Source organism: Bubalus bubalis, chromosome 1 (assembly GCF_019923935.1).
Source record: "Bubalus bubalis isolate 160015118507 breed Murrah chromosome 1, NDDB_SH_1, whole genome shotgun sequence".
Classification (NCBI taxonomy): domain Eukaryota; kingdom Metazoa; phylum Chordata; class Mammalia; order Artiodactyla; family Bovidae; genus Bubalus; species Bubalus bubalis.
The window spans coordinates 143,551,559-143,566,337 of NC_059157.1; the positions used below are offsets into that span (position 1 = coordinate 143,551,559).

The 14,779-nt window shown below is 38.7% G+C and overlaps 1 long non-coding RNA gene across 1 annotated transcript; it reads right to left on the reverse strand.

Moving 5' to 3' along the window:
- Positions 1–6,760: 6,760 nt before the first annotated feature.
- Positions 6,761–14,364, reverse strand: LOC123334426. Its single transcript, XR_006552261.2, has 3 exons — positions 13,801–14,364; positions 10,400–10,564; positions 6,761–7,048 (listed from the first exon to the last, which is right to left on the reverse strand). It is a non-coding gene; the product is annotated as an uncharacterized LOC123334426 (long non-coding RNA).
- Between the last annotated feature and the right edge of the window lie 415 nt (positions 14,365–14,779).

A 14,779-nucleotide genomic window follows, 5' to 3' on the forward strand; every position in this document is an offset into this window, starting at 1 on the left:
GGTCTTGTTTTTGTTGACTGTATAGAGCTTAATGTCAAATAATAGGTTTTTAGAGAGCAATATAGGGTCTTCCCAGGTGGTGCTCCTGGTAAAAGAATCCTGTTGCCATGCAAGAGACCTGGGTTCAAAACCTAAATCAGGAAGATCCCCTGGAGAAGGAAATGGCAACCTACTCTAGTATTCTTGCCTGAAAAATTCCATGGATAAGAGGAGTCTGGTGGGCTACAGTCCATGGGATCACAAACAATTGCACACAACTGAGTAACTAAGCACATGGATACGCATAACAAAAACCTTAAAAATATTCACACATTTGAGCCTACAAGTTCACTTGTAGGAATGTACTCTGAGAAAACAATTTGATGTATCAAAAAGGATTTATGCTCATTTTTGTTCTTTGTAAAGTTGCTTATGCTACCATAAAATTTTAGGAATAGAAGTATGGTTAAATAAATTACCATCAGGGAATGAATTTGATATAACCATAAGAAAGTGAATTGAAATACTATAACCAAAGTCATTGACACCCTGTTTATTTAACTTATATGCAAGTACATCATGAGAAACGCTGGACTGGAAGAAACACAAGCTGGAATCAAGATTGCCGGGAGAAATATCAATAACCTCAGATATGTAGATGACACCACCCTTATGGCAGAAAGTGAAGAGGAACTCAAAAGCCTCTTAGTGAAGTGAAAGTGGAGAGTGAAAAAGTTGGCTTAAAGCTCAACATTCAGAAAATGAAGATCATGGCATCTGGTCCCATCACTTCCTGGGAAATAGACGGGGAAAGAGTGGAAACAGTGTCAGATTTTATTTTTCTGGGCTCCAAAATCACTACAGATGGTGACTGCAGCCATGAAATTAAAAGACACTTACTCCTTGGAAGGAAAGTTATGACCAACTTAGACAGCCTATTCAAAAGCAGAGACATTACTTTGCCAACAAAGGTTCATCTAGTCAAGGCTATGGTTTTTCCTGTGGTCATGTATGGAAGTGAGAGTTGGACTGTGAAGAAGGCTGAGCGCTGAAGAATTGATGCTTTTGAACTGTGGTGTTGGAGAAGACTTTTGAGAGTCCCTTGGACTGCAAGGAGATCCAACCAGTCCATTCTAAAGGAGATCAGCCCTGGGATTTCTTTGGAAGGAATGATGCTAAAGCTGAAACTCCAATACTTTGGCCACCTGATGCGAAGAGTTGACTCATTGGAAAAGACTCTGATGCTGGGAGGGATTGGGGGCAAGAAGAGAAGGGGACGCCAGAGGATGAGATGGCTGGATGGCATCACTGACTTGATGGACGTGAGTCTGAGTGAACTCCAGGAGTTGGTGATGGACAGGGAGGCCTGGCGTGCTGCGATTCATGGTGTTGCAAAGAGTCAGACACGACTGAGTGACTGATCTGATCTGATCTGATACAAAAGATAGAACAAAATATAACAATTAAATAAAATTACCCTATAGCCTCACCTAATTTCATTCATTTCTCTGGAAGAAATTATGTAGTCCTATGCATGTATCTCTATGAACTTTTTAAATATTAGAAATGTATTATTATTGTGATCAGAGGTAAAGGCTATTTTAATGAGTGTTGATCCAGATAGAAGAGAGTAATATTTCTTTTATATCCATAGGTCTAAATATTAAAGGCAGTAACTATGACAAACCGTATATAGGGAAACCATATAATTGACTGAAACCTTTTAATGGTATTAGAGAAGATATCTTGTACTATATGCAGATAGATGTCTAGCCTTGACTATTCCTACCTCACCACTCTTTAACATACACCTTGGTTGTCATTAAACACTCTTAGAACCTAAGAAAACCTTCTAGCAGAGGAAGAGAGCACAAACATTTCCAACAATGACAATACACTATATCAGGAAGAAATATATTCCCAATCTTTGGGCTTTTGCCTTAAAATCAACAAACTTTTTACATAAATTAGTGCTCATTTTCCTCCCAGTTTTATTGAGATATAATTGACATATAGCACTGTATAAATTTAAGGTATACAGCATAACGGCTTGATTTACATACATCATGAAGTGATTATCACAATAAGTTTAGTGAACATCCATCATCTCATATAGATAGAAAAATAAAAAATGGGAAAAAAATTTTTTTCTTGTAATGAGAACTCTTAACGGTTTATTCTCTGAACAACTTTCATGTGTAACAAACAAGTCTTAATTGTATTGTCATGTACATTACATTCTTATTTATCTTATAACTGGAATTTATACCCTTTGACTGCCTCCACCCAATTCATCCCACCCAACCTCTACCTCTACTAACCATAAGTCTAATTTCTTTGTGAGTTTGTTTTTGAAGTATAATTGACCCACCACACTGTGTTAGTTTCTGTTATACACTATAGTGATCAGATAACCTCTATACATTTCAAAAAGATCACACAATAAGTCTAGTCACAATATGTCACCATATGAAGATATTACCTAATTATTGGCTATATTTCGCACTGTACATTTCATACCCATGACTCATTTATTCTGCAACTGCAAGTTTGTACCTCTTAATCTCCCTCCTCCAAACCCCTTCCCCTCTGATAACTATGTTTGTTCTCTGTATCTATTATTCTGTTTTCTCTTTTGTTATGTTGGTTCATTGGTTTTGGTTTTCAAGTCCCCATTTAAGTGAAATCATATAGAATTTGTCTTTCTTTGGCTTATTTCACTCAGAATAATACCCTTTAGGTCCATCCATGTGGTTGTAAATCATAAGATTTCACACTTTTTATGGCTGAGTAATATTTCATTGTATATATCACACATGTTTATTTTCCTTGAGATTCTTTGTACTTCTTATATTGGTAGGCAGATTACTTGGATCAAATTTTTTTTAATAACATTATTTCTTCAAATACTTTTTTTCTATTCCTTTCTCTCATATCTCCTGAAATAAAATTACACATGTACTAGACTGCTTGATATTGTCTCATAGGTCACTGATTTTTTTTTTATGTTGAATAGTGAAAGCACTATTTCAGTTTGCTTTTCTGGTAATTCCATTATCTCTTTCATTTCTAGGACTGTTTTTGCTGATTGATTTTCTTCTGGTGAGATATTGTATTTTCCTGCTTACTTGCATGTCTGGTAATTTTTTTTTTTAATGTATGCTGGATGTTGTAAATTCTCCCTTGTTGACAGTTGGGCCATATTGTATTCCTTTAAATAGAGTTAAATTTTGTTTTGGTGTACAGTTAGCTTACTTAAAATTTATTAGCTCATGTTGAGACTTGCTTTTAAATTTTTCTAGAATGGAAGCCAGGACTTCGCTGGTGGTCTAGTGGCTAAGACCCTAGGCAGGGGGCCTGGGTTCTATCTCTGGTCAGGGAACTAGAGGATCCTTTGGTATAGAGCTGATTCAGTCCACCACCAGTGCATGACCCTACCAAGGATTCTAACCTATTACTGTAATCTAATTTTTTTCTACTCTGGCTGATAGGAACTCAAAACTACTCTCAGACTGATGTAAGCATCAGGAATTGTTCTACCTACTCCTTTCTGGTGGCTGTTTCTCTGAACTTGGACCATTTTCTTTCAGCTGGCACCAGTTAGTACTCAGCCAAAAATGGAAGCTTTCCTCTGCAGATCTTTGGACTTTTTCTCTGTGCAGGAGGGAGTCTTTCCCTGAAATGTCCTCCTTTCTGATCAGATCAGATCAGATCAGTCACTCAGTCGTGTCTGACTCTTTGCGACCCCATGAATCACAGCACGCCAGGCCTCCCTGTCCATCACCAACTCCCGGAGTTCACTCAGACTCACATCCATAGAGTCAGTGATGCCATCCAGCCATCTCATCCTCTGTCGTCCCCTTCTCCTCCTGCCCCCAATCCCTCCCAGCATCAGAGTCTTTTCCAATGAGTCAACTCTCCACATGAGGTGGCCAAAGTACTGGAGTTTCAGCCTTAGCATCATTCCTTCCAAAGAAATCCCAGTGCTGATCTCCTTTAGAATGGACTGGTTGGATCTCCTTGCAGTCCAAGGGACTCTCAAGAGTCTTCTCCAACACCACACTTCAAAAGCATCAATTCTTCAGTGCTCAGCCTTCTTCACAGTCCAACTCTCACTTCCATACATGACTACAGGAAAAACCATAGCCTTGACTAGATGGACCTTTGTTGGCAAAGGAATGTCTCTGCTTTTGAATATGCTATCTAGGTTGATCATAACTTTTCTTCCAAGGAGTAAGCGTCTTTTAATTTCAAGGCTGCAGTCACCATCTGCAGTGATTTTGGAGCCCAGAAAAATAAATTCTGACACTGTTTCCACTCTTTCCCCATCTATTTTCCAGGAAGTGATGGGACCGGATGCCATGATCTTCGTTTTCTGAATGTTGAGCTTTAAGCCAACTTTTTCACTCTCCACTTTCACTTCACTAAGAGGCTTTTGAGTTCCTCTTCACTTTCTGCCATAAGGGTGGTGTCATCTGCATATCTCAGGTTATTGATATTTCTCCCGGCAATCTTGATTCCAGCTTGTGTTTCTTCCAGTCCAGCGTTTCTCATGATGTACTCTGCATATAAGTTAAATAAACAGGGTGACAATATACAGCCTTGACGAACTCCTTTTCCTATTTGGAACCAGTCTGCTGTTCCATGTCCAGTTTTAACTGTTGCTTCCTGACCTGCATACAAATTTCTCAAGAGGCAGATCAGGTGGTCTGGTATTCCCATCTCTTTCAGAATTTTCCACAGTTTATTGTGATCCACACAGTCAAAGGCTTTGGCATAGTCAGTAAAGCAGAAATGCTTTTCTGGAAGTCTCTTGCTTTTTCCATGATCCAGCGGATGTTGGCAATTTGACCTCTTGTTCCTCTGCCTTTTCTAAAACCAGCTTGAACATCAGGAAGTTCACGGTTCACATATTGCTGAAGCCTGGCTTGGAGAATTTTGAGCATTACTTTACTAGCATGTGAGATGAGTGCAATTGTGCGGTAGTTTGAGCATTCTTTGGCATTGCCTTTCTTTGGGATTGGAATGAAAATTGACCTTTTCCAGTCCTGTGGCCACTGCTGAGTTTTCCAAATTTGCTGGCATATTGAGTGCAGCACTTTCACAGCATCATCTTTCAGGATTTGAAATAGCTCAACTGGAATTCCATCACCTCCACTAGTTTTGTTCATAGTGATGCTTTCTAAGGCCCACTTGACTTCACATTCCAGGATATCTGGCTCTAGGTGAATGATCACACCATCGTGATTATCTGGGTCGTGAAGATCTTTTTTGTACAGTTCTTCTGTGTATTCTTGCCACCTCTTCTTAATATCTTCTGCTTCTGTTAGGTCCATACCATTTCTGTCCTTTATCGGGCCCATCTTTGCATGAAATGTTCCTTTGGTATCTCTGATTTTCTTGAAGAGATCCCTAGTCTTTCCCATTCTGTTGTTTTCCTCTATTTCTTTGCATACTCTACTTTTAAATTGTGGCTTTCCCAGTGGCTCAGATCGTAAAGAATCTACCTGCAATGCAAGAGATGCAGGAGCTGCAGGTTTGATCCCTAGGTTGGAAAAATCCCCTGGAGAAGGGTATGGCTACCCACTCCAGTGTTCTTGCCTGGAAAATTCCATGGACAGAGGAGCCTGGCGGGCTACAGTCATGGGGTCACAAAGAGTCAGACACGACTGAGTGTCTAACACTTTCACTTTAGTTCAGTGGTCTCCCTGAATTGTTTTCTGAACTTAGAGAGACTGTAAGTCATTTTTGAATTTTTTTCCCTGATTTGCAGCCTAAAAACTCTGCCCCTGGACATTTGGCTGGTATGACTGTATGCTTCACCTTGTTTCTCTTCTCCCAGAGATTATAGTCCTGTGGTTGTGTTGTGCTGTCTGAAAATTGTTGAAACTTTGTGTATGTGTAGTTGACTCTTGAACAACATGGGTTTGAACTGCAAGGGTCTACTTATGTGTGTGTGTGCTCAGTGGCTCAGTTATGTCCAACTCTTTGACTCCATGGAATGTATCCTACCAGGCTCCTCTGTCCATCAGATTTTCCAGGAAAGAACACTGGAGTGGGTTTCCATTTCCTACTCCAGGGGATCTTCCTGACCCAGGGATCAAACCTTCATTTCTTGCTTCTCCTGCACTGCCAGGCAGATTCTTTACCACTGTGCCAACTGGGAAGCCCCTTACACATGAATTTTTTTTTCCAATAAATACTACACAAGCACGGACAGTTGAATCTGCAGATACAATCATGTATACGGAGTGGTGGTGGTGGTTTAGTCACTAAGTCGTGTCCGACTCTAGAATATGGAAGGCTGTAAATTTATATGTGGATTTTTGACTGGGCATGGAGTTGAGACCAGTAACTCTTAGGCTGTTCGAGCGTCAACTGTGTATAGTCCTCCCAACACCCTGGTTTTCTAGTTGTTTAACACAAGAGGGTAAATCTAGGTCTGTTGTTTCATCTTGTATACAAGACTAAGTCAATATATATTTTTATGATGGAAAATTAAGCTTTTGAAAAGAGATATTCATCTACTAAAATGAACTAAGCTAAGAAAATTACTTAACTTGATCTAAGCCTTAGTTTTCTTGCACATAAAGTATTAATGCTTCCCTACTTGATGATTGGATTGCAATTAGGTTCCAATGTGACAGAAGAAATTTTTTGTAAACTGTAAAGCCCTATGCAAATAACAATGTTGAGAATGGTGGTTTGGATGGGGTGATGGAAATGTTGATGATTGTTTCATTTCCATAACTATTCAAAGACTAAGACTATGTTTTAGAAATATTTACTTACAAAAAAAAATCATGTGAATAATAATAACAACACATACTCTGGGTCTTATACAGGCACAAACAGCATCTTTATCCAAACTGGTTTTAAACAAAGAGAGAGTGTATTTACTTTTTACTTGGGAAGGCCAAGTGGGCCAAATGTAGCCAAATTTTGCATTTCAGTGTTCTCAGTCTTTCTTTATGTCTCCAGCTCTCTTGCCTCTGCTCTGCTTCCTTCTCAGACTTTCTCCAGGTGGCAGCAAGATGGTCGTTGGCAAGTCGATCTCATAGTCTAACAGCTTGGCAAAATGAGTAGACAGAATGAATCTTTCAACAATTGTTCCGGCAGAAAATTTCTGAATCTTATTTGGGTAATTTTCCCTTTTTCTGAACCAATCACCATGACCAGGAGAAAGTAATGTTCTAATTGACTGGGTCTCTTAAATCAGGGACATTTTATTAGATCCTGAAGATTCAAAACTCAACAGAATATGATCTTTCAGATTTAGTATTTCTAAGGTACAATAAGTCACAAAGGAGAGGAGTTTTACTCAATTAGTGATCAGGGAGAAGGCCACAATATGTTTTACATGTTTTAATATTTTCTTTAGCATCCTTGCTTGCTACTATAATACCCTGTGGCACTTTTGCATGTAGATAAATAGGAAAACAGGCAATAAGAAACAAGCAAGCTTTGACCAAAGAATCTACATAGCAATGGAAAAATGCTAAATCAGAACACTACAAAAATTACATGAATACAAGGGAAAAACAATACTAGCATTTTCTTCTCTCCTGTTCTTCAGTTCAGTTCAGTCGCTCAGTCGTGTCAACTCTTTGTGACCCCATGAATCGCAGCACGCCAGACCTCCCTGTCCATCACCAACTCCCGGAGTTCACTCAGACTCACATCCATGGTAATATAATTAAGTATTTTTAAAATGCTATCTACATTGTTGCTTTTTTCTTTTTTCTTTTTTTTTTTTAATTTTATTTTATTTTTAAACTTTACATAACTGTATTAGATTTGCCAAATATCAAAATGAATCCGCCACTTTGTGTCTTATCTCCAATACTAGACAGTTAACTACTTGAAGGCATGAAAGATCCTGCATTTTCACAAGTCCCAGGACAATTGTTGTTGAGTTACTGAGTCATGTCTGACTCTTTCGCAACCCTATGGAAAGTGTAGCCCGCCAGCCTCCTCCACCTGTCGGATTTCTCAGGCAAGAATACTGAAGTAGGTTTCCATTGGCTTCTCCAAGGGATCTTCCTGACCCAGGGATTACACCTGCATCTCCTTCCTTGGCAGGTGGATTCTTTACCACTGAGCCACCTGGGAAGTCCCCCAGGACAATACCTTACCCATATTAGGATGCCAATGAGTTATTTGTTGAATGAATGAATAGCTAATAATTTATGATGTGTGAGGTATTATTCTAACTACTTTACATATATTTACTCATGATATCTGATAAGATAGATTGCACTTATTCCTTATTTTATTAATTGAGGAAATTAGTGCACAGAGAGATTGTTACCTGCCTAAGAGCTTGTAATTAAGAGCCAGGTTTCGAACCCAGGCAACTTGATTCCAGACTGCTCTATCTGTTGCCTAAAAAAAGATACTGAAATAATACTTTACTAAAGACTAGAAGACAAAAAAGAAAAATGCATATTGTATGTTGTAATAGTCAACAGCCATTGGCCACATATGAAGGAAAGAGAAAACAAAGCTTAGAAACTGTCAAAGCACAAGGGTTTTACCCATTAGTTAGATGAGTCAAATGATGATGAAAGTAAAATCTTCAATGGTGCACTAAGGCAATCACCTGAGTGATTGTTAGTATTATATGAAGGCTGAGAAATTATTCTTTCTTTGTTCTTAGGTAGCCATGTAGAAATTTAAAAAAAATTGGTAACAGATTGCTTCAACTCTTTGTGAAGCAAAGGAACCACATTCTGAATTCATTAGACAACAATTACTTGATTCATACAATAAAGCTATTCCTCATCTATTGAAGAGGAAATTGAAGATTTTAAAAATAGCAAGAATAATGGCAGTAGCAGCTGGCAAGTACAGGACCACCAATAGAGCAACCTACCACTCTTGCAACCACCTCTGAAGTTTTATTTATCTACTTATTTTTGGCTGTGTTGAGTCTTTGTTTCTACTTGAGCCTTTCTCCAGCTGAGACAAGTGGGGATTACTCTCTAGCTGCAGTGCGGTGCAGGCTTATTGTGATGGCTTCTCTTGTTTGGGAACACCAGCTCTAGAGTGTGCGAGCTTCAGCAGTTGCAGCACGTGGGCTCAGCAGTTGTGGCTCCCAGGGTCTAGAACACAGGCTGAATAGTTGTGGCTTATGGGCTTAGTTGCTCTGTGGCGTGTGGGATCTTCCTGGACCAGGGATCAGACTCGTGTCTCCTGCACTGATAGGTGGATTGATAGGTGGCTCCCACTGAGCCACTAGAGAGGCCCCTAGAGTTATTTTTATTGCTTGTCTCTTTGGTCTATGATTATTGTTTTTATGTTAACTCTTATGTTGGAATAACTTGGGTTAAATCTAGCTGATAACCATGGAAAAATTATAATTTGAGTAGTTTCTCTGTGTTACCCTTTTTCTCTCTTTTTCTTTGAGCATTGTCCTAGTTAATACTTGTCTCTAAGTCACTGAAAAATAAACTTAAGCTGAAATATTAATAAAATTATTTTACTTATGTTAAAGGGCTTCCCTGGTGGTTCAGTGGTAAAGAATCTGCCTGCCAATGCAGGAAACATAGATTAGATCCCTGGGTAGGGAAGATCCCCTGAAGAAGCAAGTGGCAAGAATACTGGAGTGGACTGGCGGGCTACAGTCCATGGAGTTGTGAAAGAGTCAGATATGACTTAGCAACTAAACAACAATAACTTATGTTAAAGGAAGTTTAGAGGTAGGACAATAATCTTTTTGCTCTTATGCCATAGTATTAGCTTTTCAGACTGATTCTTCTCTTGGTCACAGGATGGCTGCCAGGAGCAAATGCCATCCTTATTCATGGAAAATGGGTAAAAGAGTCTGGCTACCTGTGAGAATATCTTGAGAGATGGAAAGAACATATTACACAGAAATAAATTACTAAAGGCCATGAAGTCTTTGATTCAATAATGAATACAACCACAGTTAAATTCATGAACCATAAATTGCAAAGCTACCTAATTACAAAATTTAATGAAAAACCTGCTGACATAAGATTTTAGAAAATCTGAAGCACTGGATTAAGTATTAGACTTTTGCTGGGGGGTGGGGAGAGAGAATCTTAGAGGAAAAAAATGTACATATCTATGAAGTGAAGTGAAGTGAAGTCGCTCAGTCGTGTCCTACTCTTTGCAACCCCATGGACTGTAGCCTCCCAGGCTCCTCCATCCTTGGGATTCTCCAGGCAGGAATACTGGAGTGGGTTGCCATTTCCTTCTCCAGGAGATCTTCCCAACCTAGGGATCAAACCTGGGTCTCCCGTATTGCAGGCAGACACTTTACCATCTGAGCCACAAGGGAAGTCTGTACATATCTATAGTTAATCTTTTTATAGTAATCATAAAGGAGTTTCAGCCTATTTTGAGTGAAAAAGCAGAGTTTTCCTATGATACTCAAGTTTACTTTAAAACTTACCTTTTAATGAGTGACTTGAATTATTAAGACATTATTGAGACAAATTGAGTCGTTCAATTTGTTGTAGAGAATTGTGTTTGTTCTGTCAGCATTGTAAACACTTTGTTCTTCAAGGTTAATTTTGCTTACCAACCTTGTGACGCATACATGATGACCACACTCTTCCTAACGATAAATCAGAAGGTAAGAGTTGAATATTTTCTTATTGAGTCAGAAACATATTTTGAAAGCATTTCTTTTCATGTAATGGAATGCTCAACTAACAATTAAAATAAGTGACTAACAGATTTATTTAAAAACACAATGAAAAATCTTATTTTCCTGTACCTAGAAGTCTTCAGCATGCCACTTATATTTTATTAGTTGCACACACATACATCACAGAATTTTATTAGTACGAGGTTAAAAAATTATTTTTTTATTAATCTGCTGTACTCTGGTTTGTGAAATCTTGGATAAATGAGATTGCCTTCAACTTTTAGAGTTGGGTTAAATGCTATCAATAATGTAAGTTATACATTCAGGGATCTTATCATCTATTTTAGAAAAAAATATCCATCCATGAGCAATAGATAATTTAAAACTGTTAGTAGTTAATCCCAAATTCTGTGCTGGAGATGTCAGTGTACAGGATATGTTCAAACAAACCATTAGGCTCAGTATAAGCTAGGGTCTCCTTGTCTCTGAAACTCCCTCCAGTCTAGCAGTTTTGATGAAGGTTCTAAATGGAAATAACTAGTCATGTGTATTTGGCATTAGCATGTAGGTTCATAAACAAAGGAAAGGACTTTGAGAGTTGTATGTTTAACCAAAGTTAATATAAAATAGCAAAGATTAGATTAAAATCTAAAAAATCAAGGGAGAGATTCTGTCAACTCATTCTAAAGACACTCACTGAGTAAAGGACTGTGAACTTTATAAAATAAATACTATAAAATATAAATATGAAATAAATAGTTTATTTCTAGATTCCTGATAATTTTGATCTTATCAGTTTATGTCTGTGATGTCATTTTTTTAAAGAAAAATAGGAAATTTTCATACTTCCAGGAGGGAAAAATCCTTTAGCTTAAAGTCAAATACTTCAGACTGTCAATCAACAGTGTCAGAAGCCATGGGAAATCAATAATAAATAAAACATATAATCCTTGTTCTCAAAAGTTTGTCATCTAGTGAGGGAGAAAATAATGAGGTATTTAAATTCACAGAAAAGTAGTATTAATAAAAAAGTAAATCACATCTTACAAAAACGTTTACTAATTCCAAAGTGGTTTTAAAAATCTAAAGTAATTCTTCTGAGATGTGTTTTACTTGCTTAATTTTAGACATGGGCTACACCAGGATATTCTTGAACCTGGGAAGTAATTTACTAGATCAGTCAGTCGGTTCAGTCACAGTCGTGTCCGACTTTGCGACCCCATGGACTGCAGCACCCCAGGCCTCCCTGTCCATCACCAACTCCCAGAGTTTACTAAAACTCAAGTCCATTGAGTCAGTGATGCCATCCAATCATCTTATCCTCTGTTGTCCCCTTCTCCTCATTTTGCTAGATAGTTATTTTTAACATTTATTTCCTCTCTTGAGTCTAAGAATCTTACACCCAGGAGTTAGGACAACCTTAGAACATTTTCTATAGAGATTCTATAGGAAATTCTGCAGAAATTTTTACATATACTTGGCTCGCAAGATCCTATTCACTTAACACTGTTTCTATTCTGAGTGAAAGTGAAGTTGCTCAGTCGTGTCCGACTCTTTGAGATCCCATGGACTATAGCCTACCAGGCTCCTCCGTCCATGGGGTTTTCCAGGCAAGAGTACTAGAGTGGGGTGCCATTTCCTTCTCCAAGAGATCTTCCCAACCTAGGAATTGAACCGGAGTCTCCTGCATTGTAGGAAGATGCTTTACCATCTGAGCCACCAGGGAAGTCTAATTCTAAGTGAAGGTCAAATATAATTTGAACTTTTCATTAGGGTTTGCCCTGTCTTTGACATTTTCTTTTAAATGTGAAGTGGTCTTAAAAGACCTGCAAAGAGTATCTATCCTTCTTATACCCTGTCATAGTCCCTCCAGACATTTGAGTTGGCTTACAAACCAAAGAAACGGAGAAAAAGGAAAATAAGAGAGGAGAGCAAGCAAGAATAGAGTAAGTGCTTTGAAGAGGATGAAGAAGTCTGTTTTTGCTTTACTTTGTTTTTCTGATGAGAGAAAGAGAAGAAAAACCATTTACTCTTCTGCCCAGATCACATTAAGTTATGAGTTTTTGTGGAGGAGGTGAAAATAAAATAAAGAATTCCTGAGTCTCCATCTTGTGCTCTAACCGCTAGACTGCTGCTCCCTGCTTAGTTTTCAGAAAGGTATTTCATCCATACTAAACTTGTTTGATACATAAAATGAGTTTAATAAACTTAAAAGTCGTATAAAAATAAAATATGATTTATCAGTCAAAAGAATTTCCTGGCTAAGGGTGCACTGCCTTACCTTAGGAACATGCCCCAAACCACAGCGTTTCTCTAACGGTGCCTTTTAAAAATTCCTGACCTCCCACCACCTCTGTTCTCACAGATTTCCCCTGTTTTAGCAGTACTCCATTCCATCAAATAGCTTTCAGGGGCATTATTTATTTGGGTAAAAACAACAGGAGCGTCGATGAGGGACTCATCAATTACAACTCAGACAGAAAAATGACTAGAATTATCTGGTTCTGGAGTTACTTTCTTTTTCACTTCATAAAACATCCCCAACATTCATCACACGTCAACTTCCTGATTGCATTTCAACCTGACCATTGTGTTTGTCAGTTCGAATAACTTTTACAGCCCTGTCTCTGTCTGAAGCTGCTGATGGTGCCTTGGGTTTTACCCCTTCATCTTCCGGCTTCAGCATGAGAAGCCGGCTTCACTGGAAGTTCCCCCTGCTCTCCCTTACTGCCATGTCACCCTGTGCCCCAAAGTCAGAGCCCTGGAAGAAGAATGGCACTGAGGGGGAAAAGTTGGGGCCCAAGGGCTAAGTGGTAGGTGTGGGGTGAGTTGGAAATGTGCTTCTAGACTGGTCAGAGCACCTTAACTGGGGGAATCTGACATAAGTAGACAACAGCACTGATCTGTGAGTGACTTCAGTAATCTGAGTGGTAATTTAGTGCCTCTGACCTCAATCCCCTCCTCTCTTTAAAAACAGCAGCAATAACAGAAAAGATAATGTCCACCTTGTGTACCTCACTGAGTTTGCCCCAGTACGGTGGCTTGGGGTTAGTGGCCTCGAGTTCAGTTACATAGCCCCTGTTCTCCCTACCCTACCCTACACCAGCCCGCGCAAAGGTAGCTGGTATCTATGGACAGCTATGATAGGAAGGCTCTTGTCTACTGCCCCCATACCACATTTCCTGTTTAAAACAAAAACTCACTTTTTACCATTTCCCTTTTTCTTTGATCTGTGAATGTTTTTGTGATAGTTTGGATCCTGGTGGTGTAGAAAGAGTTATCCCAAGGTGTTTCTCTCGCAGGAAAAGATTTAAGACATCTGTGGATGACGCGCTAAGGCAGTCCTTGGCAACCTCTCTTCCATTTCCGGGTTGGCTCATTGTTTACCTAATTGCCAGTAATAATATTTCATTGTGTAAAGAATGTTGGCACCAGGGGCCCAGGTTCCAGTTTATTGATGGCTCAGAGTTTATGAATTGATGCCCTCAGCAGGTTGCTGCCCTGATGAATGGCAATTACTGTGACTCCCACAGAGGCAATTGTAGCCAGAGCATTTACTCCTTTCAAATAATTGCCCCCAAGAAGCTGAACAGGTAATTGTAACATCTGAAAACCATGCTTTTGGCTCAGAATCAAAGAGTATTAGTCTCCATAACAGAGGTGTTTTGGAATGACCCAAAAGAGTTGTTAAAGAACGGTCTCCAGAGTGTTTAATTTTAAGATGAATTGAAGCAACCTTAGCAAGAACCCCAGTCCCCCACCCATGAAAATTAACATGTTGTAAAGACACCAAGTAACAGTTATGGGTGCCCACCTTTTTAAAGTTGTAATACCTTATGGTGATTGGTTGATTTTAGCCTTTACCTAAATTACTTTTCCTTAAAATGCTTTCAGCACTCTGTTCCAGCCAAACTAATCTGCTTATTAACCCCCAAAATGTTATGCATTCATTCTAGCCACTGAATATTTGTTCAGACCATTCTTTAATACCATTTGATAAATGTTTGCAATGAAAAAATGACAAAAAGAGTAAGTTATTTGAAATACAATTTAATTTTGCCCTGTGATTTAGGTGAGTTTAGTTAATTACTAAAAGCTCTTTTGTTTGGTTAGTGCTTGGGGCACCCATATGTCTTCTATAGTATCAAAAGGCTATCAAAGTTACACCTTCTACTCTATTTA